Below are 10,592 nucleotides of genomic sequence, written 5' to 3' on the forward strand. Positions count from 1 at the left end.
GCTCCTCTCGGGCGGAAACGCAGCGGCGGCTAGGGTTGGTTTTCCGGCGGCCGGAGAGCTCCCTTCTCCGCGGATTCTTCACAAGTTCGAGTTACTCTCGGCAAGGAGAGCGCGCGGGCACAAAGAAGAGCCGAAACAACCACATCTCCGAAGCCCTAGAGGTCGTCTCCGTCGGTTGTAAGTCCAAGAACGCTCGGTGAGTTGCTTCTCACCTGCAGTAGGAGTAGTTCCGCGAGCTTTGATTCTTCTTTGTTTGCTTCCGGGATTTTCTGCCTTGTCGCTGTGAATTGAGGTTTCGGATTTAGTTTTCTTCAAGCTTTGATGTTAGCAATTCAGCGTTTGATTTGGGTTTCCTGTTTGTTACCCTAATTGGTATGTTCGGTTTACACATGAGCCCTACAAGTTTCAGAATTTAGCTAGGGATTTTGGTTTTATGCTATTGCCGTGAGTTTTTCTTTGGGTCTCGATACAGATATGGAAAGGAGTTTCAAAATGTTTCTTGATATTGTTTTACACCTCCTTGACCTAATAAGATATGCTGTGACTTTCAAAGAAGGGAAACGAATTGCATAGTGTTGGCATATGGTCTGAGTTTTCCCTGCCGTGGCACTGGGTATACAGAATAGCTAGGTTTTTGGTTCCTTGCCACAATACTGAACAGAAGTGTGTTAGTCTTATTGGTATATGCAGTAGGCGATGAACATGAGATAGCTTGGGATAAATTTTGAGCTTGTAGTTGTTTTCTTCCTCACGGTTAGCATTCGGTTAGAACCTTTAATAGAGTAATTAGTTAGTAGAGTAATTAGACCTGCAGTTTTGTTTCTGTTGCTCTATAAAAGTACAAGCTTGAACCAGTTTTACATAGGTTTGTTTAAGATTCCAGCAAGCTTCACAAAGGCTTAAATGCCAACAAGTTTCAAATTAGTTTGTGCCACAAAAGGGGACATGAACAGCCTTGGAGTTTACTGTTTTGGTTTTAGTTATGTTTAGTATTCCAGTTTTAGTTTTGTTTGGCATTGCAGTTTTCCAATTGTATTGCAGTTTTAGATTTAAAGCATTCAGTTTAGTTTGTCATAGATTTATTAAGCATTTTAGCGCAGATTTGTGATAGGCTTAATATGCAGATTTTTGTTAAGCTTTGCATGCAGATTTATGTTAAGCTTTGTATACAGATTTTCAGTACGTAGGGTGTGTTCTAGTGCACACCAAGTGCTTGATAAAATGCTTAGCTCAATATAATGCTACAGTAGGCATTTTAATAGCTCAGTTAATGCAGTAGAAGCATTTAAAATAACTTATTTAGTCTTGCTTCAGCTTATATGGGACTACGGTCCAATGGGTGGGCTCCCACAGTCGCCTTTAGGTTCAGATAACCTAGTTCTAGGTTCAGATAACCTAGTTAAAGCAAGGTAAGAAAATTAGCTATGAAATCAGTATTTTATTTTCAGCATTGTATTGGATTAGATATCCATTGGGTTGGGCTCCCACAGTCGTCCCTAGGTTTAGATAACCTAGTAAACCCTACTAGACTCGGAACTTGCAATCCCGGGTTTAGTTAGGGATGCAAGTACAGTTGCGGGGCCCATCAGCAGCATGATTATTATTTTAATCTATTATGTAAATAGTTTTCAAAACTTCACAAATTAGTTATGTGAATACAAGTTAGACTCAGTTTAGCATTAATTAGTTCAGCTTATGTATCAGTTCAGTTTCCTATTGATACACATGATAGTTCTATGATTAGCTGTACATGTTTAGTATTTCAGTTAGTTGATTTCTTTGCTATTTATGAGCATGAGTAGCTATACATGTTAGTTTTTCAGTTAGTTCCTTCGCTATTTATGAGCATGATTAGCTATACATGTTTAGTATTTCAGTTAGCATGATTCCTTTGCTATTTATGAGCATGAGTAGCTATACATGTTAGCTTTTCAGTTAGTTGATTTCTTTGCTATTTATGAGCATGAGTAGCTTTACATGTTAGCATTCAGTTTTAGCATGTTTTTATTTATATACATGCATATCGAGTTTTTGTGAGTAGGATAGTGCTCACTAAGCTTTTAGCTTATAGATACTATTTTCCTCCTACTGCAGATAAAGGAAAAGCTAAAGTATAAGGAAGAAGGCGACAAGGAGATGCTGTGACGGTGTGTGATGTGTGGACTATGGAGATCCTTTGGACTTAGCTAAAGAACTCACTTAGTTTAAGAATTTGTTTAGTTTAATTTCTTGTTAAGTTGATAAGAAAATTTTGTAGTAAGAAGTTATGTTTCCGCTTTTCATTATTTACATGATTTGATTTATTAAACTGCGTGGTTGTGAAAATATATGTTCCAGCCGCCTGTGGCTGAGTATACTCTGTATGTATTTACGGATATGGTCACCGGTACAGGGGAGACTCTGCCGAAATTTTTCGGTAGGGTTTCCATGTGATTATTTTATCATACCGGTTAAGTAGAGTTAGTAGTCAAGTAACGGTCACCTTTAGAGTGTAGTAGTAGTAAGAAGGGTGGTCGTTACAGTTGGTATCAGAGCAGTTCCCATTCTCCAGCATCACACACATCAGCATCAGCCTTGCCGTCTTCCAAGTAAGAATACCTTTACTCTATTTATGTTTCTTGCTTTCATGTTTAGGAATAATTATAGCATGCTTATGTGTGATAGCCTCTAACATGTTTATAGTAGCTAGTTAAACATGATTAGATTAGTTATGTACATCCTCTATGTCTTTAGAAATGGCACGAGGACGCCCAGCTAGAAGGGCACTAGCTACTGAGCCCCAGCAAGAGGCAGGCAGTTCAGTGCCTCCTCCAGACCTTACAGCATTAGTGGCTCAGTTACAGCAGCAGCTAGCTGAACAGCAACAGGAAATAGCCACCCCGGAACTGAATCTGACGACTCCAGAAGTCTTAGAGGTTCCACCAGCTCAGCCTACAGCACCAGCACCAGCACCAGCAGTCCCAGCAGCTGAGCCAAGAAAGGAAGCCTATCTGATCCAGTGGCAGCGAGTCAAGCCAGAGAACTTCTCAGGCACTAGTGAACCATGGGATGCACAAGCCTGGTTCAAAACACTGGAGAGCACGATGGAGCTTCTGGACTGGCCAGAACACGAGAAGGTGAAGTGTGCCTCCTTCTGCCTAACAGGAGACGCACGCATGTGGTGGGAAAGAATCAGAACGAAGCGCCCAGTGAACCAGATGACATGGGCTGACTTCGAGAAAGAATTCTTCGAGTAGTTCTTTCACATGCGGGTCACAAACCGCCACTACGACGAGTTCACGGAGTTTCGTCAGGGCAACTTATCAGTTGAGGAAGCCGTGAAGAAATTCAACAGACTGGCTCGTCTATGCCCCGAATTAGTCAGCATAGAAAAGGAACGAGTTCGGCTGATGCTCAAAATGTTGAGGCCGGAAATAGCGATGAATGTGGCCGGTGGCATCCATAGGCCACAAACCATAGAAGAACTAGTGAGTAGTGCTCTGATCACCGAGCACTACCAGAACAGCATCAAGCAGCAGAAGCAAACTTCCTCAGATTCCAAAGGCCAAGGAAGTTCAGATACTCAGAAATCTCAAGGCCACAGCTCTAACTGGAAAGGGAACTCTAGCAACAAGTGCAAACCAGAGAATTACCCAAAAGGAGGACCAGCTAGCAAGCAACCAAGTTATCCCAAGTGTGCTACTTGTGGGAAATTCCACCCAGGGGTTTGTCGCAAGGGCACACGAGGATGCTTTGAATGTGGACAAGAAGGGCACATGGCCAAGCAGTGCCCGAACAAGACCGGTCTTCCTCAGCCACAGCAGATTCAGTATGCAGGCCAGCCAGCTCAGTTATATCAAATGCAGTCCGCTCTAGAAGGTCCACTTATCAGCCAGGGTAGATTAGAAGCCCCTCCAGCGATGGCGAATGCGAGGATCTACTCACTCACCAGAGAGGGCGTAGTCAATGCCTCGACAGTTGTCACAGGTCAGATTAGCATTTTACAGTATAGTGCTACTGTTTTATTTGATACTGGGGCAACCCATTCATATATAGCCAAGATGTTCTCCGAAAAGTTAGCAATACCCCCAGAGGTACTCAGTAGTCAGTTTCTGACAACATTATCTTCGGGAGAAGTTATGGCATCCACGCACTGGTTCAGAACAGTGCAAGTCATGATAGCAGATAGAGAACTCTTTTGTGATCTGATAGTGCTAGACATGACTAACTACGATGTCATATTTGGAATGAACTTCCTGATCAGATACGGTGCTTCCATAGAGTGCCGTAAACAGAAAGTCGTATTCCAACCTGAAGCAGAAGCACAGTTTGAGTACATCGGAGAACCCAAGAGAAAAAGAGCAAGTTAAGTCCTCGATACGTAGGACCCTACCCCGATCACAGAGAGAATTGGGAAGGTAGCTTACAAGCTAGACTTACCTCAAGATATGTCAGCAATACACAATGTATTTCATGTCTCCATGCTAAAAAAAGTGTATTCACGACCTTAGCCAAGTGATTCAGCCTCAGACAGTGCAGATCCAAGAGGATCTTAGCTATGAGAGCAGACACAGATAGTGAACAGAGCAGACAAGAGACTAGGAAACAGAGAAGTGTCATTAGTAAAAGTCATCTGGTAGAACCAGAAGCACGAGAAAGTTACTAGGGGAGCGTGGAGACAGCATGAGACAGAAATATATCCAGAATTATTCTAAGTTCGAGGACGAACTTTTTATAAGGGAGGGAGAATTGTAACGACCCAATTTTCCCTATTTCGAGTTCTAAAAGTCCTTATAAAAATCTATAAATGCTTTAGAAATATTCTAGAAATTTTTAGAGTATTTTTACGCAATTTTTGGAGGTCGTTTGGTATTTTTACTAAACGAAAGAAGTTTCGACAAAAATATTGTTTAAGCCGAGATTCGAACCATGGACCTCGAGTTAAGCAGAGGTTCGTTTAACCAACAGACCAGCCGCGGGTTTGTTAATAAAACTCGAACCAAATAGCATATAAGTTATAGTTGATAACAGAAATAGTTAGGTATTATAAAGGGAGATAAAGAGGGAATTTAGGGGATTATTTACCGAGACCTAATCTCCTTCACGCGACGGCGCTCCTCTCGGGCGGAAACGCAGCGGTGGCTAGGGTTGGTTTTCCGGCGGCCGGCGAGCTCCCTTCTCCGCGGATTCTTCACAAGTTCGAGTTACTCTCGGCAAGGAGAGCGCGCGGGCACAAAGAAGAGCCGAAACAACCACATCTCCGAAGCCCTAGAGGTCGTCTCCGTCGGTTGTAAGTCCAAGAACGCTCGGTGAGTTGCTTCTCACCTGCAGTAGGAGTAGTTCCATGAGCTTTGATTCTTTTGTGTTGCTTCCGGGATTGTGAATTGAGGTTTCGGATTTAGTTTTCTTCAAGCTTTGATGTTAGCAATTCAGCGTTTGATTTGGGTTTCCTGTTTGTTACCCTAATTGGTATGTTCGGTTTACACATGAGCCCTACAAGTTTCAGAATTTAGCTAGGGATTTTGGTTTTATGCTATTGCCGTGAGTTTTTCTTTGGGTCTCGATACAGATATGGAAAGGAGTTTCAAAATGTTTCTTGATATTATTTTACACCTCCTTGACCTAATAAGATATGCTGTGACTTTCAAAGAAGGGAAACGAATTGCATAGTGTTGGCATATGGTCTGAGTTTTCCCTGCCGTGGCACTGGGTATACAGAATAGCTAGGTTTTTGGTTCCTTGCCACAATACTGAACAGAAGTGTGTTAGTCTTATTGGTATATGCAGTAGGTAATGAACATGAGATAGCTTGGGATAAATTTTGAGCTTGTAGTTATTTTCTTCCTCACGGTTAGCATTCGATTAGAACCTTTAATAGAGTAATTAGTTAGTAGAGTAATTAGACCTGCAGTTTTGTTTCTGTTGCTCTATAAAAGTACAAGCTTGAACCAGTTTTACATAGGTTTGTTTAAGATTCCAGCAAGCTTCACAAAGGCTTAAATGCCAACAAGTTTCAAATTAGTTTGTGCCACAAAAGGGGACATGAACAGCCTTGGAGTTTACTGTTTTGGTTTTAGTTATGTTTAGTATTCCAGTTTTAGTTTTGTTTGGCATTGTAGTTTTCCAATTGTATTGCAGTTTTAGATTTAAAGCATTCAGTTTAGTTTGTCATAGATTTATTAAGCATTTTAGCGCAGATTTGTGATAGGCTTAATATGCAGATTTTTGTTAAGCTTTGCATGCAGATTTATGTTAAGCTTTGTATACAGATTTTCAGTACGTAGGGTGTGTTCTAGTGCACACCAAGTGCTTGATAAAATGCTTAGCTCAATATAATGCTACAGTAGGCATTTTAATAGCTCAGTTAATGCAGTAGAAGCATTTAAAATAACTTATTTAGTCTTGCTTCAGCTTATATGGGACTACGATCCAATGGGTAGGCTCCCACAGTCGTCTTTCGGTTCAGATAACCTAGTTCTAGGTTCAGATAACCTAGTTCTAGGTTCAGATAACCTAGTTAAAGCAAGGTAAGAAAATTAGATATGAAATCAGTATTTTATTTTCAGCAGTGGCACTGTACTGGATTAGATATCCATTGGGTTGGGCTCCCACAGTCGTCCCTAGGTTTAGATAACCTAGTAAACCCTACTAGACTCGGAACTTGCAATCCCGGGTTTAGTTAGGGATGCGCGCACAGCAAGTACAGTTGCCGGGCCCATCAGCAGCATGATTATTATTTTAATCTATTATGTAAATAGTTTTCAAAACTTCACAAATTAGTTATGTGAATACAAGTTAGACTCAGTTTAGCATTAATTAGTTCAGCTTATGTATCAGTTCAGTTTCCTATTGATACACATGATAGTTCTATGATTAGCTGTACATGTTTAGTATTTCAGTTAGTTGATTTCTTTGCTATTTATGAGCATGAGTAGCTATACATGTTAGCTTTTCAGTTAGTTCCTTCGCTATTTATGAGCATGATTAGCTATACATGTTTAGTATTTCAGTTAGCATGATTCCTTTGCTATTTATGAGCATGAGTAGCTATACATGTTAGCTTTTCAGTTAGTTGATTTCTTTGCTATTTATGAGCATGAGTAGCTTTACATGTTAGCATTCAGTTTTAGCATGTTTTTATTTATATATATGCATATCGAGTTTTTGTGAGTAGGATAGTGCTCACTAAGCTTTTAGCTTATAGATACTATTTTCCTCCTACTGCAGATAAAGGAAAAGCTAAAGTATAAGGAAGAAGGCGACAAGGAGATGCTGTGACGGTGTGTGATGTGTGGACTATGGAGATCCTTTGGACTTAGCTAAAGAACTCACTTAGTTTAAGAATTTGTTTAGTTTAATTTCTTATTAAGTTGATAAGAAAATTTTGTAGTAAGAAGTTATGTTTCCGCTTTTCATTACTTACATGATTTGATTTATTAAACTGCGTGGTTGTGAAAATATATGTTCCAGCCGCCTGTGGCTGAGTATACTCTGTATGTATTTACGGATATGGTCACCGGTACAGGGGAGACTCTGCCGAAATTTTTCGGTAGGGTTTCCATGTGATTTTTTATCATACCGGTTAAGTAGAGTTAGTAGTCAAGTAACGGTCATCCTTAGAGTGTAGTAGTAGTAAGAAGGGTGGTCGTTACATTACCTAATTGATCTAGACACCTTCTGTTTCACGAAAAAAGGCTCCCAATAAATCACCTAATCGATTGACTTTGGCCCAATCGATTAACCAATCGATTGCTCAACCTTAACTTGCTTAACCTGATCTAGGTTCCCTTGCCCAACCTCTGGTTAACTATTACCTATTGAGGCTTCTTCATCAAGTGTCTGGTCAACCTTTGACCCACTTGGACTTTTTATCTTGTGTCAACTTCCCGTTGGACTTTCAATCATTAAGTACGGTCCTCCTTGAACTACTTTGATTTTCCACTTGCCTCACCGCAGTTAGGGTTTTCCTTTTTCCAACGTATGGTCCTCCTTGACCCACTTGAACTTTCCTTTATCTAACTGCAGTTAGATCTTTCTACTTGCCAACGTGCGGTTCTCATTGACCCACTTAGACTTTCCTTTGACTAACCGCAGTTAAGACTTCTCATTGCCAACGTACAATCCTCCTTGATCCACTTGGACTTTCCTTTGCCTAACCGTAATTGAGACTTTCCTTTGTCAACGTGCAGTCCTCCTTGACCCACTTGGACTTCACTTTACCTAAATGTAGTTAGGACTTTCCCCTTACCTAACAATAGTTAGGACTTTGCCTTGCCTAACCTCCAGCCTAAACGCAGTTAGGACTTTTCCCTTACCTAACATCTTGTTAGGACTTTATCTTGCCTAACTTTCAGTTAGGACTTTATCTTGTCTAACCTCCAATTAAGACTTACTTCGCCTGACATCTAGTTAGGATTTTTCCCTTGCCTAACCCTCAAGTTAGAAATTCGCCTTGCCTAACCTCTAGTTAAAATTTTTCCTTGGCTAACCTCAAGTTAGAACTTTACTTTACCTAACTTCCAGTTAAGACTTTTCTCTTGCCAAACCCTTGAGTTAGGACTTCCTCTTACCTAACCTCTAGTTAGGACTTTCCCTTGCCTATCATCAAATTAGGATTTTCCTTTGCCTGACCTTCAATTAGGACTTTCCCTTGCCTAACCTCAAGTTAGAACTTTACTGAAGGATCGAAAAGGAGTGATAGAAGGGGTGACTATCGCTCGTTAAAAACTCTTTCTTTTCATATCGATTCGTAAAACGGTTATCAAAGTAGCAGTGGAAAACAAAACAAAAACAATACAGATGACACAAGTTGGTTACTTGGTTCGGAGCGTAGGTCAACTTTTACTCCAAGACTCATGATCCTTGATCACACCATTGAACAATCCACTATGATTCTTCTTTCCGAGATCTCCGGAAAGAAGCAATTCATACAATGAAAAGTGTAAGATAGTTTTAGCTTACTATCTTACTAGAAATTAAGTACAATGTAAGCCAAATAAAAATATACCGACACTAAATAGAAGATGGAGCTCGGTCGGTACTTCTTGAATGGAGTAACAGCTTTCTTGAAGATGAGTAGTAGAGTAGTAGTACGAACAGTAGCTTTGCACAGAGATGAACTGAAAACAGATTCCCTGCCTCGGACCTCGAGCTCCCCTTTTATAAACATTGTTCGGTCGACTGATAAACCTATCAGTCGACTGATCAGTTTGGTCGACTGAACCTCCTATCAATCGATTGAACACGCCCCCTTCCTTCTTCGCTAAGATCCGATCTTCACACATTTATAAATTTTAATGGTTCAGTCGACCGATCACCTTGTTCGATCGATCGAACAGTGAACTTTCTTGTTCATCAAGATTCACAATTAATTCTGCATTAATGAAGTGATTGTTCGGTTGACTGATCAGGCTGACTTCTATCTCTTCTTCTGATCGATCTGATTTGTGTCATGTCTATATGGTTCGGTTGACCAATCCATGAGTTCGATCGACTGATCAGTCACTTTACCAAACTCTGCTTCGATTGATCTCTAGTCTGAATCAACTTGGTTCGGTTGATCAATCCTGCTGTTCGGTCGACCGATAAACTTCGGTTCCTGTAAAATAGAGTTAGAACAAAAACTTCTGCAAAACAAAGTTAGCACAGTAATATATGAATAATAGTAAGATGTATGAGTAATATTTGACAGTAGAACTACCTTGATCTCAACTTTGAAATCTTCCCAGTTTCTTCAATTGGATCAGCAACCTAAGGTTTATTCCTTTCTGGAACACGACCTCACTGTTGCTCCTCCAATTTCATACATCAACTTACCTACCAAGCATTGGTCCTCTAGACATGTTTGGACTTTCTTTACTCAGTGTCTGATCCCTGATCCACTAAGATTTTTCCTTCAATACTACATTAGCCAATAGTAAAAATAGTAATACAGAACTATATGGTAAAACTAAACTCAGAATTACCGAGATCCACTAGTCTGATCGACGGTACGTGGTCGACCGGAAACCATCCAATCAACCTTGCTTGGAGTCACTCCTCTAATACTTCCTGTTACCTAAGGTTACCTCCCCCTAGAATTTTCTCCATCTGACTTCACTCACCATAACGTAGAGTTACCTTCCTCTAGGGTTTTCTCCACCTGACTTCACTCACCATGACCTAAGGTTACCTTCCCCTAGGGTTTTCTTTACCTAGCTTCACTCACCAAGACTCAACATTGGATCGGCCCACCAAGGATTCGATATCAGGTCCTCTAGACCTATCGAATCCTTCTACCTGACTTCCATGATCTACCGAGATTTTCCTTGCCTAGTCGCAATTAGAACTTCCCTTGATCAAACTCATTTAAATATATTTGTCGGATATTAAAACCTTGGAAGTTGATTACACCAACATTTACTTTACCTAACCTCCAGTGATGACTTTCCAGTCAAGTATCTGAACCTCTATGACTTATTTAACTCCTCTCTTACATATTGTCAAATATTCGGTCAACCTTGACTTATTCTCACATATTGTCTAAATATCTAAACTCAAACACAAATTTACTCGAGCTTAGTCAAATTGGTCAACCTTAATCCGAGGACAATTGCACCAAACAAACTCCCAAC

The sequence above is a fragment of the Zingiber officinale genome, chromosome 8B (genome assembly GCF_018446385.1).
Source record: "Zingiber officinale cultivar Zhangliang chromosome 8B, Zo_v1.1, whole genome shotgun sequence".
Taxonomy (NCBI): Eukaryota; Viridiplantae; Streptophyta; class Magnoliopsida; order Zingiberales; family Zingiberaceae; genus Zingiber; species Zingiber officinale.